The sequence below is a fragment of the Microcebus murinus genome, chromosome 1, assembly GCF_040939455.1.
Source record: "Microcebus murinus isolate Inina chromosome 1, M.murinus_Inina_mat1.0, whole genome shotgun sequence".
Classification (NCBI taxonomy): Eukaryota; Metazoa; Chordata; class Mammalia; order Primates; family Cheirogaleidae; genus Microcebus; species Microcebus murinus.
In genome coordinates, this window is record NC_134104.1 from 148,337,900 (window position 1) to 148,353,052 (window position 15,153).

Sequence of the window (15,153 nt, forward strand, 5' to 3'; positions counted from 1 at the left end):
TTATGGGCCATTGTAAAGACTTTTGCTGATATTCCAGGAGGGATGGGGAACCATTGGAGGCTTTTGAACAGAGGAGAGCCATGTTATGACTAATATTTTACAAGATCATTGGCTCCTGTATTCACAATGGACTGAGGTAGGCGGCAGACAGCAGGGGACCAAGTAAGAATTTAGGAGTTGTTTGAGGGCATCCATGAGAGATGATGGTGGCTTGGACCAGGATGGAAGTAGTGGTGTGAAGTAGATTCTGGGTTATATTTTTGAAAGCTGAACCGATAGGATTTCCTGATAGATTGGATGTTGAGTGGAAAAAACAGAGAAGTCAAAGATGATTACAGGGTTTTGGCTTGAGCAACTGAAATCTAGGAGACTATGCAAGAGTAGAACTTGGGAGGAGACCAGCGGTTCAGTTTTGGGCATAATAAGATTGAGATGCCTATTAGACATGCAAATGGCAGTGTCAAGTAGCAAGTTTGTTTATATGAGTCTGGAGTTTAGGAGGAAAGTCTGGGCTGTAAGTATAAATTTGGAGTTATCCATGTATAGATGGTGTTTAAAACCTCGAGATTAGATGAGATCATTAAGAAGTGAGTATACGGTACAATTTCCTAGTGGCCAAGTGAAGAAAATGTTTCCAGGAGAAAGGTCACAGAAATTGTGTCAAATGCTGCTGAGAGGTCAAGTCAAAGAAGAACAGGCTGGGTGCAGTGGCTCACGTCTGTAATCCCAGCACTTTGGGAGGCCAAGGCAGGAGTATCGCTGGAGGCCAGGGATTCAAGACCAGCCTGAGCATCTCTACAAAATAACAATTAAAAAACTAGCCAGGCATGGTGTTGCACCTACCTGTAGTCCAGCTAGCTACTGGGGAGGCTAAGGCAGGAGGATTACTTGAGCCCAGGAGTTTGAGGTTGCAGTGAGCTATGATCACACCACTGTACTCCAGCCTGGGCAACAGAGCGAGACTCGGTCTCAAAAAAATATTAAAAAAAGAACGGAGAATGAACACTCACTGTGGCAATATGGAGGTCAATGGTGACCTTGAGAAGGGCTGTTTGGGTGGAGTGGTCTGAATGAAAGCCTGGCTGGAATGGGTTTAAGGAAAAAATGGCGAAGAATTGAGACTGTGGCAGTAAACAAGTCTTTCAAGGAGATTTGCTATAAAGGAGAACACAGAAACGGCATCTGGATGTGGAAGCGAAGTCAAGAGAGTTTTTTCTTCTGTTCAACGTGGAAGGAACAACAACGCGCTTGTGTGCAGGTGAGAATGCCTCAGTGAAGAACCGATGGTGGGCCAGGTGCGGTGGCTCACGCCTGTAATCCTAGCACTTTGGGAGGCCGAGGAGGGCGGATTGCTCGAGGTCAGGAGTTCGAAACCAGCCTGAGCAAGAGCGAGACCCTCGTCTCTACTATAAATAGAAAGAAATTAATTGACCAACTAATATATACAGAAAAAATTAGCTGGGCATGGTGGCGCATGCCTGTAGTCCCAGCAACTCGGGAGGCTGAGGCAGGAGGATTGCTTGAGCCCAGGAGATTGAGGTTGCTGTGAGCTAGGCTAATGCCACGGCACTCACTCTAGCCTGGGCAACAAAGTGAGACTCTGTCTCAAAAAAAAAAAAAAAAAAAGAACTGATGGTGGAAGAGAGTAAGGAGAATTATTATTGTGGTGATGTCCCTGAGCAGGTGTATTACTTTCCTAGGGCTTCCATAACAAATCACCACAAACTTAAAACAACAGAAACCTAGTCTCTCACAATTCTGGAAGCCAGAAATGTGAAATCAAGGTGTTGGCATTAAGGCACTCCCTCTGGAGACTCTAGGGAAGAGTCGGTTCCTTGCCTCTTCCAGCTCCTGGCAGCTGTTAGTTTTCCTTGGCATGTGGCCACATCTCTCACTGTTCTGCCTTCATATTGCTTTCTGCTCTGTGGGCTTCTCCTATCATTCTGTCTGACTCAAATCTCCCTCTGCCTTTCTCTTATAAGGACACATGTTTTCTGATTTAGGGCCTCCCCAGATAATCTAGGATGATCTCATTTCAAGATCGTTAATTTAATTACATCTGCAAGGTCCTTTTTTCCAAATAAGGTCGCTGTCACAGATTCCGGATATTAGGACATGAAATACATTTGGGATGGGAGGGCTACCATTTAGCCCAATGCAGTGGGTGAGAAGGAATGGGGTTTACTTCACATGGGAGGAGTTGGCTGTTGATGGGAGCAGGGATGATTCATCACTAGTTTCAGTAAGATCAGTAGAGGTTTTGGTCCCAGTCACAGGTAGGTGGGTAGATGTAGTGGTGGGAGCTTGTAGAGGTTCTTTTGATTGCTTCCATTTCCTCAGTGACATAAGAAACAAGGCCATTATCTGACAGTGAAGATGGGGAAGGAGTTGTTGGAATTTGGATGTAAGTAGAAAATGTGTGTTACAGTTTTCAGGGAGAGTTGGAGAGGGCCTGGATTAGAGAATTGTTAATTTTCCAGTAGCATTAAAACCCACCCTGGGCCGGGCGCGGTGGCTCACGCCTGTAATCCTAGCTCTCTGGGAGGCCGAGGCGGGCGGATTGCTCGAGGTCGGGAGTTCGAAACCAGCCTGAGCAAGAGCGAGACCCCGTCTCTACTATAAATAGAAAGAAACTAATTGGCCAACTAATATATATAGAAAAAATTAGCCGGGCATTGTGGCACATGCCTGTAGTCCCAGCTACTTGGGAGGCTGAGACAGAAGGATCGCTTGAGCCCAGGAGTTTGAGGTTGCTGTGAGCTAGGCTGACGCCACGGCACTCACTCTAGCCTAGGCAACAAAGCAAGACTCTGTCTCAAAAAAAAAAAAAAAAAAAAAAAAAAAACCACCCAAACGGGGCTGATGGTTATGAATTTAAAGTGAGACCCATCTGCATGATCACTGTTGTCACCAGCTATTAATATATTCAGTGGTGTGGGCCCAGGTGTAGAATAGGTAGGAAGTTGGATTGTTTTGGGCTTGTCTTGCCAAGTGAGTATGAAGAAGAGAGTTGTGTTTATTGAGGGAGGGTGTAAGGTAGTTATTATAATGATTGACCATGGAATTTAAGATTAGTAAGGAAATCAGAGAGGGTATTAGGAGTGTGAGAGACAGTGGAAAGTGAACTATAGGTCCTAGAAGCATGAGATCGTTGGGGATGGAATACCAGGAGGAGTGAGCTAGTAAGAGGCGAGGTGGTGGTCATAAAGTGAGATGTATGAAATCGAGATTGTGGAGGGTTTGGAGTCATGATCACACCTTGTCTAGGGCCTGACCATGGGAGTAAGTGGTTAAGAATTCAAAAATGTTCATTCATTCATATTCATTGTGGACCTACTGTGTGTTAGGTGCCAGATTCACAGCGGTGAACAAGGAGCTCAGAATCCAATGGAAGAAAGAGACAAGGAAAGAGGCAATTCTAACATCTCATGCTGAGAATTATGGTGGGGATGGAGAGAGAGTACAGGTGTTTCAGTCCAAGATAGGGGGTGTGTGGCTTCTTAAAGGAAGAAACATCCAAATGGAGACCTGAAGATTAAGGAAGAGTTGGCAGAAAAAGGGGGAGATAGGACCAGAAACTATTGCAGGCAATGGCACCAGCTGGCACAGAGCGCTGAAGAGGACAACAAGGAAACCCAAAGTCATAGTCCCTTGCTCTGGAGCTGGATCTTACCTGTGGCCAGGTTATTTTCAGGCTCTTCCATGTTGATTTTTTTTTTTTTATTTTCCAAAATTTAAAGCAGATAGATTTTAGTTATAATCCAGATTTCTGACTTCTCTTGAAAATCCAGGCGATGAGACAACATTGGGTTTGCATTCAGACATCACAAAACTTGCTGGAGCCCAGTAGTGGTCACCCCATAAAGACAGAGCAGACAGACTCCATATTGCTCTTTTCCCTACCTGCTTCTCCTCACACTTTGATGCCACCTGCCTGGCTTCTGTAGGCATTTGAGTCCCAGGTCCCCGAGCTAGGGCATCTCAGTGGTTCAGAATAGTTGGAGAAAAGGGTGGTGGAGGAGATGGCTGAGGGCCGGGGAGAACTCTGTACCCTGAGTGAAGGAGTTTGGGCTGCAGCTGTAGGTCATTAGGGAGTTATTGACAAGTTTACAGCACAAGGGAATTAGCATCTGGTTTGTTTTGGGAAGGCAAATGGATTGAAGGCAGAAGACTAGATGCAATAAAGAAGTTATTGGTATTAATCCACGTTTTCCTTCTAAGAATTCCATGAGCAATGGGTCTGCATTAGAAACACAAGGCTTCATGTCTCATTCCTAGAATTCTTTTTCCACTCCAGTCCTCCCCTCTCCATTCTTCCCATCCTCTCAGGCTGAGGTTGACTCTCCTTGACTTTGCAGGGAGACAAAACAAAGTGTTTAATCAGTCATATGGAGGTAGAACCCTGGATTGAATTCTGACTTTGTCAATAGTGTTTGACTAATTAACTGGGGCTCAGTTTTCTCATCTATAAACTGCAGATAATAGTAGCTAACCCACAGAGCTGCTGTGAGGATTAAGGAGCTGATGTTACTAAAAAGCACTTAGCATGGGTGCTTGGTGCATACTCTGTGCTCCATAAACGTGAGATTAAAACCTGGGATAAAACTAGAAAAAAAAAAAAAACAAAAAAAACCTGGGATAAAATATCCATGATGATGTGAAATGTGGATGTGACATGATTGGACCTTTGCTCTTGTTCTGGAACGGTGGCAGGTTCCAGTTGTTTTCTTGCAGTATGTATAGGTGAGTACCTTACAATCATTTGGGGTGCTTTCAGTTCAGTTCAAACTGATGCTTTATTCGTAATAATGGATCTATTTCCTATACATCTATTAATTAATAGAAAACATTTTTCCTTTCCCCTCCCCACGGTATCTGTAAGATTGTCTGAGCAATATTGGTTTTGATTAACCTTCAGTTATGTAACCCTACATTCTACCAATTGTCATGTTGGGGCCTGCTGATGTTACAGTGGGGTTTTAGCGTATTACTGAAGGATTACTGGTGGCAGTGGAAGTGGGGAAGGGGAAGCCATGGGCGCTAAGCCTCCCTGGCTGGCCCTTAAGTGGTGTGGTCTTCTTCGTATCCTCCATGGCCAGCCGCTGGCTGTTCTTGATTATCCACTTGAGTGCTTCCTCCACACAGCAGCTGGAAGGAATTTTTGAAAATGTGATTTTGTCCACATCACTTTCTTACCTGAACCTCTTACTCCTTATCAAATCCATCAAGGCCTGTGATCTGGCTCTTCCCTGAAACCCCACCATGGCTCCAGCCATAGAAAGTCTTTCGGGTCTCCTGCCTCTGGGTCTGAGGCTGTCCCTCGCCTTTGTAAGGCTGGTTTCTGTTCCTCTTCTGAGTCTCAGCTTAAGTGTTACCTCCTTAGACAGATCCTCCCAGGCCAGCTACTCTATCATACCCCCACTACCTGTAGCACCTGCATCCTTTTCTTCATAGCACTTTTCACAAGCTAATTGAACATGTATGTGTGTATCATATTATCTGACTCCTCTCCTGGACAGAAAGGGCCACTAGGGCCAGGAATGTCCTTGTTTGCCTGACCATTCTATCACCCTAGCCTAGTCCAAAAACCAAAACAAAAACCCAAACAGAAAACCCAAACAACAAACAACAACCCACACATAAAATTGTTAAGATTTTGTGTTTTGTGAGAAATTTCTTATGCGCCTATTTTTAATACCTTTTCTATTGTTGACCTGACTTAGTGTTTCATTCTTTTTTTTTTTTTTTGAGACAGAGTCTCACTTTGTTGCCCAGGCTAGAGTGAGTGCCGTGGTGTCAGCCTAGCTCACAGCAACCTCAAACTCCTGGGCTCGAGTGATCCTCCTGCCTCAGCCTCCCGGGTAGCTGGGACTACAGGCACACACCACCATGCTCGGCTAATTTTTTCTATATATTTTTAGTTGGCCAATTAATTTCTTTGTATTATTTAGTAGAGATGGGGTCTTGCTCTTGCTCAGGTTGGTGTTGAACTCCTAACCTTGAGCGATCCTCCCGCCTCAGCCTCCCAGAGTGCTAGGATCACAGGCTACCACGCCTGGCCATTCATTCATTCTTTATCTATTTATTAGGCATTGATTCTGAGTCAGGCACTGTTCTTGGTGCTGGGACTGTAGCAATGAATAAAACAGGCAAAAATCCTACCCACAGGATATGTTTTTGCTGGTGAGTCAGGTGTCTTTCGTGTATGTCCTGTGTCATATCTTAGTTCGCTTTTTTGCTCAGCATCCACTTGGCCAATGTGAGACAGGAGCTCCTTCCATCTTGCATTCTATGCATTTCTGCAGAGGGGCTCAGGGGGACTAAGCCCCCGTTGCTCAGAGTTTACACAGTCCTGGATAGGCTTTCTCTCCCTCCCTGTTTCACTCTTTCTGGTCCCAATTCCTTTTACTGCCCCACTCCTCCATGGCATCACTTCCCAAAAGAAATGACCTGCCTGTGAGTCCTTCTCCCATGATGCTTTCAGGGGGAACCTAAACTAACACAGTTAGCATCTTAATTCCTTTTGTTGGGCCATTTTCCACATTTCCATTTCAGGTCTGTGGCTGTAGTTTGGGTTCCTAAAGGTTAGGGATCAGATATTCTTTCTTGTATTTTCCCACAGTTCCTAACTCAGGGCCTGGTAAATGCCAATAAACATAAGTTGACTTTGATTCGATTTGACAAAAGTAAAGAATACAGTGGGTATCTGTAGCCCAAGGGGAGCCAGTTGCTTCTGGTACAGAGACCTCTGTATGATATTGCATAAGGCTAGGACCTGCTGGGGCAATTGCTGTTTTTTCTTCTGTGTACCTGTCCTGCTTCCCTCCCAGGTCTCAGTACTGTTGGCTTCCAGCGGCAGTAGGTCGTCATATACTCCAAGTAGCTCAGGAGCTTGGGCAGGCCCACAGCTGGGGCACTCACTGGGGCCCCGGCTGCCACCTGCTTCCTTCCAGCTGGGAGTGGGAAATCAGCCCCTTTTCATCAGGGGCAGGGTCCACGTGCCTGTCACCTGGCACCACAGGACAGTCAGGGACTCCAATGAATGAATGAATGACTTAGAAATTCTGTGCCAGCCTTGACTGAATCTCATGGATATAGGCAGTGACAGGCAGCTGGTGAAGGTGCAAAGGGATTCCAATATATTCAGCAGACAAGAGTTGTACTTACGGGTCTACCACTAATTTGATGCTCCTGTAGTCATGCACTACTTATCTGCCCACAGTTTCCTGAAAATGACAAGGTTGGACTAGATGATCTCAAAGAGCTCCCAGCTCTAGGATTCTCTAAGTTACATAATTGGAAGGTAACTGAATCTGCCAGTTATACTTCAAATAGTTTTTTCACTTAAACTCCTTCGCTGTTGGTAACAGTACCATATCTATTCTAGATCCACTACGAGACAGGTGCAGCATACTCCCAGGCAGCCATGGTAGATATGTGATGATTTCTTTTGTAATTGAACTTTTTATTGAGATAATTGTAGATTCACATTTAGTTGTAAGAAGTAATAATACACTTTGCCTAGTTTCCCCCAAAGATTACATTTTGCAAAACTTTAGCATGATATCATAACTAGGATGTTGACATTAATGCAATTCACCTATCTTATTCGGATTTCTCCACCTTTACTTGTACTCATTTGTGTGTGTATTAAGTTTATATAATTTTATCACCTGTACCACCACAGTCAAGATACTTAACAGTTCCAAAACTACAAGGATCTCTTGTGTTGCCCTTTTAAAACCACATCCCTGCCTTTCTCCCACCCCACCTCATCCTTTCAGTTGATGGTTTTTCAGAATCTTTTTATTTGGAAATAAGTTCACACTTAGAAATGTTCTAGTACACCATGTGCACAGACAGATTCACTGATAATATTTTGTCCATTTGCTTTACCATTTTTGCCATCAAGATATTTTTCCTCCCGTGAATCACTCAAAGCTAAGCTGCATACATCATGATCCTTTCTCTTTTGATAAGACTTCAGTGTTTTATTTCCTGAGATATTCTTGTACATAACCATAGTACAGGTTATCGACATGAGTAAATTTAACATTGATCCAATACTTTATTCATTCTGCTTTTGTCAATTGGAACGTCCATTATGACATTTCCTCTCCTCCAGTCTAGGATCAGGTACGGCATTTAGTTATTTTGACTCTTTAGCACTCTTTAAGCTAACATTTGCCAAGCTTTCTTTTGACTTTAATGACACTGACATTTTCTGCAGAATATAGCCCCTGCCCCCTTTTAATCATCATCGTTAGATTCAGGTTATGCACTCCTGGGACTACTGCACAGGTGATGTGGACATGGTCCCCATCTGCTCTCACTGCTGATATTAATTTTGATCACCTGGTCAAGGTGCTGTCTTCCTGGCCCTTTATAGAGCTAACATTTCCCTCTTGCTACTAATCGATCTAAACCATCTATGGGGAGACACATTAACCCAGGCACGTATCTGCTCCCCAATAACATCCCCTATAGAGTTAGCATCGACTGATGATTCTTGCCTGAGCCAATCTTTGTCATACACGAGATGATCTCTTCAAGTCCTCCGCCGGTGTTGGAAAAGCAGGTTTTGTAGAATTTAGTTTCCTTGCACCTTTGGTTCTAGTCTGAGTCTTCTCCAAGTCCTGCCAACGGCCTCTGTGACCGCCGAGCAAAGGCTAGGCCCCAGCAGTAGACTCAGCAGCGTCAACTGGAAATGAGCTCATGTGGGTAGTTCCCCGTTAAACCGTCCACAAGTAATTTGCATAATAGAGCGGCTTGTGGGCGCTTACTTCCTGGATCCTTTCCTGATTCCCCTTTTTGTCCTTCCCCGTGTCACCCTTTGGTGTCACTTTGCTCAGACTACTGGTTCCATTGTCGCCGCTCCCCCGGCTCCAGCCTCCCTCCGTTGAAGCCTAAGTAAGGGCTGCTTTCCTGGAAGCCAGCCTTCCCTGAAGGGCAGGGCCGCGGGGACTTCCACGGCGCCCACCACGAACAGCCCAGGGGCGCGGGACAGGGCTGCGGAGTCCCAGCCTCCCCTGAGGTTGGCACTGGAAGGACCCCGAGAAGTGCTACGAGAAAACAAGCGCTCGCGGCGGGAAGGGATGAGCTTTCTCCGATCAAGTGTTTCGCAGGTACTTCTCCGTGCCCGGCGGCGGCGGTAAAACTGCAGGGGCGGCCGCCTGGCAGGCAGGAGGGGCGCGGCCTCGGGCGGCTCGGGCGCGCCCGGCGGGCATCCTGGAGGGCGGCCCGCAGGTGGCGGCGCGGGGCGGCGGCGGGCGGAGCCGGCCGAGGGGAGGGCCCGGCGCGCGTCGGGCGGTGACGGCAGCGCGGAGGGAGGTGCGAGCGCCCGCTCGCGGGGAGCCATGGCGAGAGGCCGCGCCGCGGCGCCCGCATCGGAGCCCGCGTCCGCAGGAGCGCCCCCGCCCGCCGCCCCGGGGCCCCCGCGCCCGCCGCCCCCGCGCACCCCCGGCCCGTGACGCCCGCGCCGCGCGAGCCAGGCGCCCCCGGAGAGGGCCCGCGCGGCAGGGAGCGCGGGGAGCCCGAGCGCAGCCCCGGCGCCCGCAAGAGTCTCGAGCACCCGCGCGACCTCCGCGTCCCGGACCCCGAGCCGCAGCGCCCCGGTCGGCGGGCGGGCGGGCGGCAGGAGCAGGCGGCGCCGGAGCCGAGCCCCGCCGCGTGTGCCCGGCGCCGCCCGGCCGGCTGCAGCGCAGGGAACCGGAGCCGCCGGGCGGCGGGGGCCGGGCGGAGGACGACGCGGAGGAGGCGGCCGGGAGACCGAGCGCCGGGCCGGGACCGCGCCTGCTGCGGGGCCGCGCCCCGTGCGCCTCTTGCGGGTAAGCCTGGGTCCGCTTGCTCGCGCCTCGGGCCCGGGGATGGCGAGGGACGCGCGTGTTGCGGGAGTGTCGGCGCGTGATACGGTGGCGGCGGGAGCGGCCGGGACCCTGGGTGGACAGCCCTCCTCCTGCATCAGCCGCACCTGCAGGAGGCCCTTGGGGACCCGAAAGGTGCCCTTTGGGCACCGTGTCGGCCACGCTGCTTGGCCTGGATTCCGGGCAGAGGCACGCCGAGGTGACAGTGAGGCGACCTTCAGGGAGCCCGGAACTGAGCCAGACCAGAGCGCGGGCAGCACCTGGATTCCCTCTCACCCGCAAAACTTGATGAAAATGACGTGTAGTGTGTCAGGGACCAGGCAGATGCCGTTTAGAGCTCCCCTTTCCATCCTGAGAATTAAAAGGTTAACTTTTGTCACTTTTTTTCCACATGAGATTTTAAATTCTCATGTGTCACTTTTTTTCACATGAGATTCATTTCTGATCTGCAGGGTCGGCCTCTTGCAGGTAAAAACAAATATAATGGAATGTATTGTCTCCTCTTTTGTAAAGTTGTGCCTTGGGAAGGCGTCACGTGTCCGCCTGCTTTTGGGGCTGGCACTGAGTGTCCCTTGCCCGTTTAAGCTCCCTCTTTTAGAACCCTTCCCTGCACTCGTTCACGCGCTGAAATTAGCTTCCGCTTTGAGAGCCTCCCAAAGGATGAGTGTTTAGGCCTCTGATTTTTTTTTTTTTTTTCCCTTCATATGCTTCACCAGAACTTTGTTTTGCTTCAGACAAATGCGTAAGCCTCGTCAATATTATCTGCGAGGGTGTAGCCAGGACTGGTACATTTTCCTGCAGGGTCTTTTGGTTATCTGGGAAGTAACCACAGGGAAACTCTAATAGCTCCAGGGCCCTTTCCAATTGCCAACTACCAGAACTAGAGCTGCAAAGAGGGAGGTGGTCCGACTGAGTGCTGATCTGCCCTGGAGTCTGCCCTGGAGGGGGTCTCTCAGGGTTTGCGTGGAGGAGGAGGGGATGATGGCAGGCAAGGAACTTGACTGGTAGGTTCAGAGAGTTGGACCTGGGGTGACAGATGGCACCTCCCGCACCGCCACGGTGAGCCGGTTAGAAAGCCCTCGTCTGAGTGCAGCAGGTTTGGCAAGAGTTGGGTTTCAGCTTGGCCTCAGCACCAGCTGTTTCCTGTTTGATGCCCCAGGGACCAGTTTCCCATCCCAGCACTTGGTTGAGGGTGTCTGCGCCCTGGCTGTGTTGCTTCTATTGCTTCTGCTGCGCCTCTCTGGTGAGTTGAGACGCCCACGGGCCTTGGGGTTGGGCAACTTGGATTCAAATTCCCATCTCTCTCTCTGGCTCTCTATGGCTGTGTGTGACCTTATTTAACCTGACCTGGCTTTCCCCTCTCTGGGATTTATCCTTTCCCCCTACAAAACCCCCAGACCTAACTGTTGTAAGGTTTAAGGAGACAGTGTTTTGTTTTGTTCTGTTTTTTTGTTTTGTTTGAGACAGAGTCTCCCTTTTTTGCCCAGCCTAGAGTGAGTGCCGTGGCGTCAGTCTAGCTCACAGCAATCTCAAACTCCTGGGCTCAAGTAATCCTCTTGCCTCAGCCTCTCGAGTAGCTGGGACTACAGGCATGGGCCACCATGCCTGGCTAATTTTTTTTATATATATATTTTTAGTTGTCCAGCTAATTTCTTTCCATTTTTAGTAGAGAAGGGGTCTCATTCTTGCTCAGGCTGATCTTGAACTCCTGACCTTGAGTGATCCTTTTGCCGGCCTCCCAGGGTACTAGGATTACTGGCATGAGCCACCATGCCTGGCCTAGACAGTGTTTTAAATGAAAGTATTTGTTGACCGGGTGCGGTGGCTCACACCTGTAATCCTAGCATTCTGGGAGGCCGAGGCGGGCGGATTGCTTGAGGTTGGGAGTTTGAAACCATCCTGAGTGAGACCCTGTCTCTACTGAAAAAAAAAATAGAAAGAAATTAATTGACCAACTAAAAATATATATACAAAAAAGTAGCCGGGCATGGTGGCGCATGCCTGTAGTCCCAGCTACTTGGGAAGCTGAGGCAGGAGGATTGCTTGAGCCCAGGAGTTTGAGGTTGCTGTGAGCTAGGCTGACACCATGGCACTCACTCTGGCCAGGGCTACAAAAGTGAGACTCTGTCTCAAAAAAAAAAAAGAAAGTATTTGTAAAAGTTTGACACAGTGACATGGGAGGATTTTCAGGTTTCATTCCAACATGATTAGGTTTGTGATTTGGTAAACTTCTTGAGCACCAACGGAGAAAATAAAGAAGATATTAAAATAGTAATTAGCTTTTTATAGGTTTATTGTGAGGATCAAATTAGATAGTGTAAAAAGGCTTGGAAAATAATAGAGCATTATTCACATTGAAAGGAGTTCCTAAACTTTTGGTTTCCAAACTAACAGCGTCTTAAGGTTTTGCCCTCTAAAGTAGACTTTTTGTCTGTCATTGCATTATTGCATTCTGAGCCCCTGCCCCTGACCTTGCATGAAGTGGGCAGGCCTCTGTGATTGCTAGATGATTCTTTTTTTTTTTTTTTTTGGAGACAGTCTCACTTTTGTTGCCCAGGCTAGAGTGAGTGCTCAAACCCCTGGGCTCAAGCAATCCTCCTGCCTCAGCCTCCCAAGTAGCTGGGACTACAGGCATGTACCACCATGCCCGGCTAATTTTTTTTTTGTATATATACTTTTAGTTGGTCAATTAATTTCTTTTCTATTTTTAGTAGAGACGGTCTCCCTCAGGCTGGTTTCGAACTCCCTACCTTGAGCAATCCGCCCGCCTTGGCCTCCCAGAGTGCTAGGATTATAGGCGGGAGCCACCGCGCCCGGCCTTGCTAGATGATTCTTGAATTAACCATCTGGGCTCCTCTTCTTGACCAAGTGCCCCCAGGGTGGGGAACAGACTTTGGGCTTTCTTTTCTCCAGGAGCTGTTGGTGTTTTCATAGATGTGATTGCCTCTCAGAGGAGAGGCAAAGAGGGCAAGCAGGCAGGTGGCCACTTTTCCTACAAGGGACAGTTCTGTTTTTTCTCTTTTAGTGCTGAAGTGAGAGAAAGGCATTGCAGGGTGAAGAGTTCATTTAATCTCACTGAGGATTGCTGCTATTTTGTGCTTGCTGCAGTTTAATGCTATATGGTTGGGAAGTTTGATAAACTTGGGGGTGATGTTACAGTGGCCAGCTTCTTCAAATATATGATTCTGTGACCCTTGGTTTCGAACATGGACCCTGATCTGTATGACTCATCTGTGTTTGGTATGCACAGTGATTTTCATCAGGAGGACAAAAGGATGTTCCTTGTAGAAGATGGAGATGTTGGGGGAGAACTGTTTCCACATGAAGCCCAGGGCTTATGTTGGCTATTAGATTTTATGTTTTGGGTTAGTGTCTGTTGGATAGAGATAACACTGTTGGATGGGTTTTCTGGCTCCTCACCCCTCTTTTTTCCTCTTTTTTCTGAACAAACGTTCTGTATTCTGACTTGCCTTCTTAGGTATATCCAAATGGAGGCCACTTTCAGTGTTGAAAAGTTCAAATGTTTCAGTGAAGACATAGCAAATAATAGCATATGTGTAAATCTGGATGTCTCTGAGCTACATACACCAAATGATGTGCAGCTGTTTAAATGAAGGCTTTGATAAATGTTTTATGCAGAGCTGTGTGGTATCATTCATTGAGAAATTCATTTAATTATATGATTGTTAATAGTGCACCTGAGGTGGAAGAGGGTAGAGTAGGGTGGAAGAAGAGCTCTTGAAATTCTTGTTTGGACTTCCGGTCCAGCATTCTAGGAGGGACTACTCTTAGCCTCACCTGTTCAGTGGTCAGAGCTTTTCTGAGAAGCACTAAATCCGTTAGATGAAGACTAACAAATGTCAATGACTTCTCAGGTGGCCACTCACAGCCTTTTATATTGATGCTTAAACTTAAGCCCCGTAACCTTCAGGGCAAAGGAACCCTGGAAAGGGTGATTTGGGAGCTCATTGTAATGTTTCCAGCACAAGCCTATACTCTTCAGTGTTAACTCAGTTGTTCATTTGATGAAGAATAGAATGCAGGATTCATCTTGGGTATTTTAAAAAAACTTTTAATTAAAAAACATTTTTTTAGAGACAAAGTCTTACTCTGTTGGCCAGGGTGGAGTGCCATGGAATGCCATAGTGCAGTCATATAGCTCACTGCAGCCTTGAACTCCTGTACTCAAATGATCCTCCTGTCTCTGCCTCCCCAGTCCCAAGTCCTGGGCTAGGACTATAGGCACCTGCCACCACCTCTGGCTAATTTAAAAAAATTTTTTTTTGTAGAGATGGGGTTCTCCCTATCTTACCCAGACTGGTCTGGAACTCCTGGCCTTGAGAGATCCTCCCACCTCGGCCTCCCAAAGTGCTGGGATTACAGGTGTGAGCCACTGTGACCGGCCTCATCTTGTTTTAATAGAAAAATGCTTTAAATTGCTCTCTGAGTCACAACTTGCTTGAGGATGATGTGCTTTATTTTCCCTGGGGTTCTCAGGGCTCCCCTTAAGTGTAAGTACATGTAAACCAGTTTGAGAATCTTGGAGCTTAGAGTATTTCCAGACTCTCTGCTAGTTCTAGACTTTATAATATACCAGGACATTCAGAAGCAGAAGATAATCTACCCAGAGGAAATGGATTTTGTATTAACATCTGAAAAGAATGTTCCAGTATTGAGGGGAAATAGGTGTATTAGTAAATGAAGGAACCACTGGAATATAAATTATTGGGATTTGAATGTTAAGTAGAACCATTCTGTGGGCTTTCAGGAGACTATAAAATCTTTTTTTTCCCTTTTACAAATTAGCTGAAAATAACTGAATATGTGGATTAAGTGGCTTGACATTTTTCTGAAAATTATCTCTTTAGCATACCATTCAGAGCACTTCACTCTTACTGCATTCCTTTTTAATGGCTAGACTTAGATACTAGATGACATAATTGTGTTGATTAAAAACTGCCACTGTCTACTGACTTATGTTCACACAAATTAGCTATTAGCACATCCCACATTCCATTACAGGGATGAAGGTTTATGTCACTTAAAATGGGTATTAATTACAGTAGGGACATAGGATCTTTTTTCTTCCTTCTCTCTCCAAGTTCGGAGACGGAAAGCATCTATGCATGTGGGGAACTGTGGGATTTTAGAAGTTCTCCATCCGTTCCTCTGGTTGTGTAGGTAGAATCAAAATATCCTTCCAGGCAGTTCTTTTTTTTTTTTTTTTTTTTTTTTTTGAGCAGAGGTTAGACATGATCAGGCAGTTCTTTAACATCAACGACATACTCTG

The 15,153-nt window shown here is 47.1% G+C and overlaps 1 protein-coding gene and 1 long non-coding RNA gene across 4 annotated transcripts in view; one reads left to right on the forward strand and one right to left on the reverse strand.

Annotated features, from left to right (window-relative positions):
* Positions 1-4,777: 4,777 nt before the first annotated feature.
* On the reverse strand, positions 4,778-8,825 carry LOC105874415 (uncharacterized). 2 transcript variants are annotated; one of them, XR_012921043.1, is made up of 2 exons: positions 8,514-8,825; positions 4,778-5,148 (listed from the first exon to the last, which is right to left on the reverse strand). It is a non-coding gene; the product is annotated as an uncharacterized LOC105874415 (long non-coding RNA). The 2 variants fall into 2 exon arrangements; XR_002222853.2 differs by having other exon boundaries at positions 7,168-8,825.
* Positions 8,826-8,839: 14 nt separating this feature from the next.
* The window catches only part of TRAK1 (trafficking kinesin protein 1), a 181,724-nt gene continuing 175,410 nt past the window's right edge, over positions 8,840-15,153 (forward strand). The window contains exon 1 of one of the 2 annotated variants that reach the window (XM_076006663.1): positions 8,840-9,125. The gene's annotated coding sequence lies outside the window, so the exon portion shown is untranslated. Of the gene's footprint in view, positions 9,126-9,512; positions 9,828-15,153 lie in introns of those variants that run through there. The other variant, XM_076006667.1, reaches the window with a different exon arrangement.